Here is a 10,907-nt window from a genome sequence, read left to right as displayed (position 1 = left end):
TGATGAGAAGTTACAGGTTAAACGGGCACAGTGTGAGTCAGGTAATGATTCTGAATTTCAGATTGGTTCGATGATTGTTTATTATTCGAGGTAAGGTATGTGTACCTCGTAATTGAGCTCATCTGTAAGATTCTACGCGAGGCCCACAAGAGTACTATGTCGTACATCCGGGAGTAATAAAATGTATAATGATCGAAAAAGATGTCTTGGTGGTCGGAATGAAACGTGATATCTTTGAGTTTATATTAAGGTGTTTAATATGTCAACAAGTTAAAGTGAACATCGGTACCTTCGGGTTACTTCACCAATTACTATACCGTAATGGAAATGGGAAAGAATCACTATGGATTTTGTATCGGGCTACCTTTGTCTCCGAGGAAAAAGATGCTATTTAGGTGATTATAGACCGATTGACAAAGTCAGCTCACTTTATTCCGATACGTATGGATTATTCTTTAGATAAACTAGCTGAACTATACATATCTGAGATTGTCAGGTTACATGGAGTGCCTGTCTCCATTATATCGATAGAGATCCCGATTTACGCCTCGTTTCGGGACAAATTGCAAGAAGCCTTGGGTACTCGGTTGTATTTCAAAGATCAGATTTCATCCTCGACGGATGGTCAATCTGGCGTGTAATTCAAGTATTGGAAGATATTCTCCGATGTTGTATACTAGAGTTTGAAGGTAATTGGGAGAGGTATCTACCTTTGATTGAATTTGCTTACAATAATGCTTATCGGCCTAGTATTAAAATGGCTCCGTATGAAGCTTTGTATGGTAGAAAATGTAGAACACCATTATATTGGATGAGCTCAATGAAAGGAAGATACATGGGGTTGATTTGATCCGGAAATGAAGAAAAAGTAAAGGTTATTCGAGATAGTCTAAAAGCGACTTCCGATCGTCAAAAATCATATGCCGACCTTAAGCGAAAAGAGATTAAATTTCAAGTCGGTGACAAGGTATTTCTGAAAGTGTCTCCTTGGAAGAAAGTTCTTCGATTCGGTCGAAAGGGTAAATTGAGTCCAAGATTTATCGGGCCCTATGAAATCATAGAAAGAATTGGACCGGTCGCTTATCGATTGGCATTACCACCGGAACTTGATAGAATCCATAATGTTTTTCATGTATCTATGTTACGACAATATCGATCAGATCCTTCACATGTTATTTCTCCGACAGAAGTAGAGATTCAACTGGATATGACTTACAGTGAAGAACCGGTCAAGATATTGGCACGAGAGACAAAAGAGCTTAGAAATAAAAAGATAAATTTGGTGAAAGTATTGTGGCAAAAGCACGGGATTGAGGAAGCAACATGGGAACCGGAGGAGGCAATGAGGAAACAATACCCAAACCTCTTTACTGGTAAGATTTTCGAGGACGAAAATCCTTAAAAGGGGCGGAGAGTTGTAATGGCGTAAATTCAATGTTATCAGAACAGTGGTTTCGTAACCACAAATCCGATTTAAAGAGAAATTTATTTCAATATTTTTGCTTGAAAATTTATATGATAGGAAAATCGTATGAAAATATTGATAGGAAAATTTTATCAATTTAGTGATTAGTTAGAAAAAGAAATTATTGAAGAAATTGGGTAAAATAAGGTATCGGGACCTCTATCTCAAAACCGAGTCAAAAATAATTTTATAAATATTTATGAAATGTTATTAATGTGGTATTAAAATTTCGTTAGGAAATTTTAATGTTTGGGTAGTCAATTAAATGAAAAGGACTGAATTGTAATAGGTGTAAAAGTTGCTAGAGTGATTAAATAGCTTATTAGTCTAATGAGAAAGGATATAAAAGCCAATTAGACCCAAAAGTTATTTGGGCTGGACGGCAAGGGTATGAAATCAGCAGAAAAATTGATAAATTAAGGGTAAAATTGGAATATTGCAAAATTAACTAAATAAAACTAGGACTAAATAGGGAATATCTAGATTTTTCTTCATTTCTCTTCAATTCCAGCAGCTAAAAACGCCATAGGAGGGTTCTCTAAGCTGGTATTTCATAATTTTGCACCAAGTGAGTTAATCCTTGCCTTTTCTTGTAATTTTGTGTTTCTAAGACTTTTACAACTAGATCCTACTATTAAATTCATTAGTTTTTGATTTCATGGATGAAATTTAAAGTCACCATGGTTGAGTGCTGTAAGTTTATGATGAAATAGAATGAAATTAAAGCTTTAATTTGTTTATGAGATGATTTTATTAGGCAATTTCAATGGAAATTGATTTTGGGACCTAATTGTGAAAATGTTTGGAATTAAAGTCTATTGTTGAAATTCTGATTCCTAAAGGTTGTAAACTAGTTTAAGGTGATAGAATAAAATGTTAATTGAGAAAAATCAGCTCAATTGAGAGGCTAATTGAGTAGGGACGAAATTATCATTTATTAAAAGCTTAGGGAAAATGGTAATAAACAACTTGCACTAAAACAGTTTGGACAGCAGCAGTAGACTAATTTTGAAAAATCACCAAAATTGTAGGAATCGAATTAGAAGATGAACAAAATATATAATTAAATATTATTGAGTCTAGTTTCTCATAGAAGAAATATTGTAAGCAATGGATTTGTAAATTTTGAGATATAATGAATTTTGTGAGACAAGGTCGAATGAATTCGGGTTCCCCTGTTCTGACTTTGAAAAATTATAAAAAATTGAATAAAAATAATTAGGGACTTAAATTTATATTTCTAGAATTCTGAATGATTCTATAAACAAACAAGAACATCATTTGAATTTTGTATAAAGAGATAATTTATTTTTAGTGAAGAAGGGTCGAACTGTTAGACAATGAACAGGGTGACTTTGAAGAATAAACTGTACTGATTGGATAAACCAAAAATTCTGAAAATTTTATGGTAAAATATATATTAGTCTAGTTTCAGGAAAATTAACAGATCTTAATTTGGAGTTCCGTAGCTCAAGTTATAAATAATTTAGTGACTATGACTCAAGTAGACAGCTTTGAATGAACTATAAATAATAGTTGAATTATAGAGAATGTTGCATATGAACATGAAATGTATTAAATTGATAATTAAATTTATTTATTTAGATCCGTAAGATTCAAATATGAAGCTAGATCGAGGAAAGGAAAAAGTTCGGATTAATAGATTTTTACTGTTTACAAACAAGTATCAAGGTAAGTTCGTGTAACTTGAATTATATTCTTAAATGCTTGAAATGCATGTTTTTGATATGAATATGATTTGAATGTTCATTGTATGAAAATTTATGAAACATTGATATATTTGATAAAATGGGAAGAAATCCGTTTGAATGAAAGGAAAATTCGATGGATCTCTGAAAAGGAATTGACGGTAAAAGGATCTAGCCGGACGGGTGATCCTATCTGATATAGCCCTCCCAAGAATATGTGTAAAATGGATTTAGCTTGACGGGTAACCCGAATTAGGTCTCAATTTAGCTTGGACTGTAATTCAGATCCAAGCTCATTAGAGTAATTGTCGTTGTGAGGATTTAGCCTCGACTGGTAATCCGACAATACTCTATGAGTTTATATTGCGGGATTTAGCTGGACCGTAATCCCGCCGCAAGGTTGAGGTTCACGGAGTGTGCTCTCGAAATGGAAATGTGCACATGAATATGAATTGACGGACCGAATTGTACACTAAAAGTGTACCTCTGAAAATCCATCGAAATTCGATAAATTCAACGGATAAATATGGAAAAATAACAAGGAAATGGAAATCATGGTATTGACGAGCTCATCAATCATAGTATATATTATTGGTACATGGAAATTATTGTACTAACTTGAATGTTGAGTTTGTGCATATTAGGGTAATAATGCATTGAATGGATATATGGATGTTTATTGTATTGTATTGAAAATATTAGGTAAGTATAATTCTTGTTACATGAACTTACTAAGCACAAAGTGCTTACCTCGTTTCCTTTTTCCCTGTTTTATAGTGTTAAGAGCTCGAAGGTCGGATTTGGTCGGAGACACATCACACTGTCAACCTCAGGATTTCGGTATATAAAGAAACTTTATTTTGGAAATCAATGGCATGTATAAGCTAACAAAGTAAATGTTAACGTGAAATGAATGTAAAGTTAGCCATTAGTATGGTTAACAAACCTGGTTATAGATATGTGATGACGTTATCTTATATAAATGCATGAATCTATCATGAAAATATGTTGAATTGAAAAAAAAAAATAATTCGTAAACTCCGGTAATGCCTCGTACCCTATTCCGGCAATGAATACGGGTAGGGGTATTACATGTATAATGCAACAAGGGCCAGTAATACTTAAATAGGAGAGACAATATCAATTCTCTCTACCTGACTGTAACTTTCTGCGACCAACCTTGCCTCAAACATTCTACGAACCATTTGAGTCTTAAAGACCAAAAGAGGATGAGATTCTTCTTTAAATCAAGCACATGCCTAACATCCGACACGAATCCACCTTCAACCGGATTATATGTGGAGAACAACAAATCATTGCTTTCGTTTTCAGCCACAACAACTATCTTCGTAATTATTCGAAACTATCAGAAACTGAAATTTGTGATCCCGTCGAATTTCTCGATATCTAAATTCTTTGTTGTGTCACCAAAGGAGTTAGTTGAATTTCTATATATCTAACATTTAAAAATTCCTAAATTTTATGGATAAAAACTTTCCTAAAAATTTAAATAAAAAATAAAAAATATTAAAACCTATAAAAGAAATTTAAAATGGTAACTACTTATTATACCGTAGTGAAAATTTTAAACTCTACAAACGAGTTGAAATTTTGTCATATGTTCTATTTATTTATTTAAATACAACTTAAAGCACATGGTAAAATCATAACTTTAAAGTTAAAAATTTCCACAATATGTATACTAAATAATTATCCATTACAAAATAATAAAAATTTACAGACTCTAAAAAAAAACTTATGAAAAATTCTAAAAGGTTCTCAAGAATTAAAAAATTCAAAAATTAAAAATTTTCAAAATTTATTTTAAAATTCATAAAAAATTAAAAAAATTAATTTCAAGAAATGAAATAATATTTTAAAATTAAAATAAAATTTAAAACTAAAATATGTTCCAAATTTTAGAAATAAAAAAGAAAAACTAAATCATTTTTTTTGTTCCTGAAATAATAATTTCTAACGGTATTTTGCTTTCTGCAGATAATTACTAATATTTATTTTGAAATTCTATTTTCTACAAAAAATATTTTTAGGAATATTTTGTTAACATTTTTAAATTTTGGAAGTGATACCAATACCATTTATGAAATTGTCGGAAATATTTCTTTTAAATTTCTTTCCAAAATTTTAGAAAATTTTATATTTTTAATTTTTAGAAAAAATTATATATTGTTTTTAATTTTTCAATTTTTAAAGAATAATTAGGAATTCATTTTACTTTTTTTTGAAACTATGACATTTGTATTATTCATTTTTATTTTAAATATTTTAGAACTTTTAATAATTTAATTTTCAAAATTTTAGAAATTTTTGTTAATTTATTAATTTTATATTTTTGAATTTATGATTCTTTAGAACTTTCTTAGATTTTTGGATAAATGATATCTAAGATCATTAAACTATTTTTAAGTTTACGTTTTTCGTCATTCAACTTACAATCACATGTATATGTCATGGGCCATAGATCAAAACTCGTGACTAATGCATAAATAGTGTCTCATGAAAATCAATTGATTAAATAAGACTCATTCAACTCATTTGAACTTGCCCGATTTGTGAAACATGTGAAAAAGCGCTTCTACTTGAAGCCTTCGTAGCCAAGTGAAGCACTTAAGGAAAAATAGGGTTGCCATGGTAAATATGGAATCTAATATTAGAAGATATGAAATCTTAGAATATTTGATTTTTTAAATCCCTTTAGAATCTCAATTATAGATTGGCTTTAATCTCAACTGTTGATGGAAAGTAAATTGTATCGTTGGATCTGAGAGAGCTCAACTATAAATAAAGGCCTTCCCCTCTCATTTGTAATCATCCCATTATATCCCATTAATAATAATTGAATACTATTGAAAGTATTTACTCAAACATGTTGTGAGGTTGCTTTCTTGTGGTTTTTTCTATTCTCTTGTTGCTTCTTTGTCTTTGAGTTGCTTCCACTTTATTTTAGATGCATTGGAGAATTTCACTTGAGAATTCTCATCTTTCGAAAATAAGGCTAACTTAGGCGGATTCGAAGCTAAAGAATCACCTAAGGTCGCACAGATTGCGAGACTAAAGTTCTAGCCCCGTGACAAATACATATGGGTATATTTTTGGATTTCTCAACATTGTTTCTTCTTCAAAATTGATTGCAGGATTCTTCGTAAGTCACCACATTTTTAGCATATTTGGTCAACACTGATTCGGTCACTATGTAATCTACCGAGTTTTTTTATGTTATACTCCTTAATTACTTTAACAACATCTTTTGATAGAAAGATTTCATCAATGCAAAGTTCAAAATCATATTATAATAAAGGCTTATTCAAATCAAAGGGAAATTCCAAAGATTTATGCCCTTAAATTACATAATCTATGGTTACATAAAAGATGAGGTTGATTTGTAGGAAGATTGGAGCTTTGTTGGTGGACAAATACTGCATTAGCCTCAACCTCATCATCATGTCAGGCTTTAACTTTGATTTTTTAGTTCAACTTTAGATCTTCTCACTTCTCCAACTTCATCACCAAGATAATCGAGATTTAGAAAAGTATGAAATGGAAACCCACTATCATCTTCAACTTTATCATTATATGATTGAATCGATTCAATTTAGGCATGCATCCTACTACCATTTAATGATTCGAGTTCATAATGTCCTATTCTTCGACCTTTCTGTGTCTCTTACTAAGGTTGTAGGCGTCTTTGTATGATCTGATTGAATCAATTTATTTGAAAGTATTGATGATTGATATGATGAATCGATCTTATGATTGATATGATGAATCGATCTTATTGGTGTTGGCAATGATAAATTCAACATCATTTAAAACACCTTGTACATCTCAAGCATTATCAATTCTTAAGTAGAAAAATATTGGAAGTTTGGGCGATTTTCCAATTGATTTTGGAAATGAAGGAATGTTTATACGAATGGATAACCTTCAACTTTATACCCATATTCTACATCTTTGACCTCTACGTATATCTCAATAGAGCAATTGTTTTTTTATCGGTGTCAAAATACCATGGTCTCAACATGGACATCATCATCATCATTAAACATGCTTGCAACAAAATGAACACCACCTCTCATAAGCCCCTTGCCATCTATACTTTAAACTGGATATCCTTTTCATACTTTCAAATCTAATTTTCCTACGAATCATTAGTTTCATTTCCTGCAACGAGACATCCATATTAAACATGATGTTACCAAATTGTCCAATTCAAAAACGAGCATACTATATTAAGCATCGTAATTGATCCATTATAATATATTTGTGCAATAAAGTGATTCATCATCTTATCAATTGAAATTATAAATATTGTTAACTAGCTAATTAACATTAGGAAAAATTCTATTACAATGAGAAATTTTCAATAATACATTCTTAATCATGGTAACAAAATTCAACAATACAAAATGGCATCCAATAAAACATAAAATTTCTAAAACTATTAATAATACTAGTAACATAAAAATTCCAAAATACAAAAACTTGCTTGAAAAATTTTGTAAACTTAAAAGTTTAAATTTTGAGGTGATAAATTTGATAATGGAGTTTTTTTAGAGTTTAAATTAATGGGTTTAAGGTTTTACTGTACAAATTTATATTGACTTCACCCAGATATAGTATATATATGTGAACCCTATATCAATGCAAGTACAAATTTCTTTAAGAGATCACCTCCGATAAATAAGATTGGCCTTGACATCCAAGTCAATGTTAGGTTTAGTAATATCTTATTGTTTGGGAATTAAATTTCACATGTATGTGCACGAATTGTACTTTGACCTTGAGATCAAATCTAATTTATGGATATGCTTTTCAAGGAATCTTGGGCATAGGTTTTGTGGAGAATTAAATCCCACGAAAAACTTGACACCTATGAGTGTCGAGATTTACCTATAAAAAAGAGCATATATTGACAGATAATGAAAAAAAAAAGTTTTGAAAAAGAACTACAATGTTCTCCTCAAAACCATTAAGAGATTTTTGATAAATAAGATTGGCCTTGACATCCTGGTCGATATTAGATTTAGTCGTATCTTATTATTTAGGAATCAAATTTCACATGTATGTGCACGAACCGTACTTTAACTTTGAGATCAAGTCTAATCTTTGTATATGTTTTTTAAGAAATCTTGAATATAGATTTTGTAGAGAATTAAATCCCACAAAAAATTGAACACCTATGAGTATCGAAATTTTTCCCTAAAATGAAACTACATCAGATAAATAATGAAAAAGAGTTTTAAAAAAGAACTACAATGTTCACCACAAAATGTTGAATGTGGTGGTGATTATAAGTAGATGGAAAGACAAAAGAGAGGAGGCCTATTTATGGGAATGAAAAGAATGGTTGACGTGCAAAAAAGGAAAAACTTACATGAGAATAAGATTTTTGGGAGAGATAATATCGTATGTGGTAGGAATGAAAAATTAAAAATTAATTCGTTGAAATAAAAGAATAATATATTATTTTAATATGTCTAATAATGGCTTTATGGGTTAAGTGCCTAGCTCCAAAAATAATTTATATTTATATTTATATTTATATTTATATTTATATAGCTTTAGGATTGAGTTAATGTTATCAGTTAACTAAACTCTAATTTAATTAAAAATATTATAAATAATAATTTTATATTTTTAAAAAAATTAAATAGCTTAAACTACCATTTTTTGAAGATTGATTCCTGATGTTTGTTTCTATAAAAAAATTCTTGATGTTTGTTTTATATATTTTCTAAATAATTTTTTACCTAATCTAACATGAATAATGCATCTATATATTAATCACAACCACCCATCATACTTTATGCTTAATTAAGTAAATTATCAAAATCTAATTTTTATCGTGGAGACAATGACTTTTTTTTTTCCAAACACAATGACTTCAATTAGGTTTAATCATTCCAATACATCACATAATCTTCTAAATTGTCTATAAATATTTTAAATCTCTATATTGGATGGTGGAGTTGATTCAAATCAGTTTCAATTTTGGGTTTGGGTTAATTTTGATTTCAAGTAATTTTAAATTTAAAATAATTTAAATTTAGGTTATTATTGGTTCAAGTCATTTTAGGTTTGATGGTTTATTTTTTCGAGCCAGATCATTTTGAATTTGAACCGTTCGAGGTTATGATCATTTCATGTCTAGTTATTCTCGTTTAATTTAATACACAAGTTTTTTTTTTGAACCGATTTATTTTAGATTCAAATTATTTATGTGTTTTAGGTTTGACATAAATTTGACTTCTTAATTTTAAAATAAAATAAAATCGAATCAAAGTTAAACAAATTATTTAACCAATTTAAAATTATTATAAAATTAATAATTATTAGAAATAATTTTTAAATAAAATATAACAAATCTTAATTAATTAACCTATATAATATATAAAACCAAAACTTTTGATTTGAAAAAAATCATTTATTTAATTTTAAAATTGTTATTATAAATATTTTTTAATAATAATTTTAATCTTAAAATTTTGATATTTATTGTTAATAACATTATCTAATTTAAACTTTATGGGAAAAACAAAAATCAATTAGATTGTTAGGATTTAAAATACATGTAAAAACTAAATGAAAATAACAAATTCAAAGTTTTAAAGATTTTGAACACAAAAACATCAAAATAAAATTTTTTTTTGAGATTTTAAAATTTATCAGCTTTTAAAGATTTTTTATTTTTATTTTGAAATTTCTCCTCTTACAAATTTTACTTGCAAAGAAAGAGATAATATATATTAATAAGTTTTAGTTATTTGCAATTTGCTATCAAAATCATATGGTGTAAGCTAAAATGGCATATTTTATAATAATAGAAAATGGTAATTACAATTTGCAAGTTATAAATTAAAAATTAATAATTTAAGTTATAAGTATTATTTTCATTAATTTTTAAAAAAATGAAACTTAAACAAGAAAACCATGAAACTGATTTTATTTGCAGTAGAGCAACCTACTAGCTTGTGAATCTATACACAATATTTAGAGTGATGTACATCATGAATGACTCCATGACAGTTACTAGCTACCAACTATAACAACTTTACAACTCAGCAAAATTGTACAACTAAACCAAAACTATACTTCACCACTTCAACTGCATTTCAACATACGACTCAATCTATAATATTTCCCTCTCTCTCTTTCTCCTTCTCCCACTTTGTGTAAATTATGCACCAACAGTTTGGTGTGTGACCTGTATCACGTGTACGCATAAAAACGAACAACTTTATAAAGCAATTTTAGATGTGAGGTTTTGTGTGCAAGCCGACTATATCACTTGTAATATTTATAGTATCTAATAGAATATTTGGGTATTTCAAGGTTGAACTCAAAGGAGCCGGTGATTAAGTAATTTCTAAACTATGAACATGGTCGAAGGAGTCTAACTAACTACTCACTAAGTGTCATATTACGACAGGCATACAAGAGTTTGATTCCATAAATTAATTATCTAGAAACATGAAAGGACTAACTTATAAACAAAGCAAGAAATGAAACTACCCAGTACGAACAAATACAATAACATAGAGTGGTTGGTTGATTTCCATGTGCTTGCTTAACTTCTAAATTAGGGATCTAATTCGTTATTACTTCTAAATTGGCTCAATTTTACCTCTCGGCCTCAACTTTATCAATTTCGAAAAATTAGTTCGGTTTATCTCTCGATCTCATCAAACTAACCTGAGACTATCAAATTGATG

Source organism: Gossypium arboreum, chromosome 11 (assembly GCF_025698485.1).
Source record: "Gossypium arboreum isolate Shixiya-1 chromosome 11, ASM2569848v2, whole genome shotgun sequence".
Lineage (NCBI taxonomy): Eukaryota > Viridiplantae > Streptophyta > Magnoliopsida > Malvales > Malvaceae > Gossypium > Gossypium arboreum.
Note: the sequence above shows the minus strand (reverse complement) of the source record.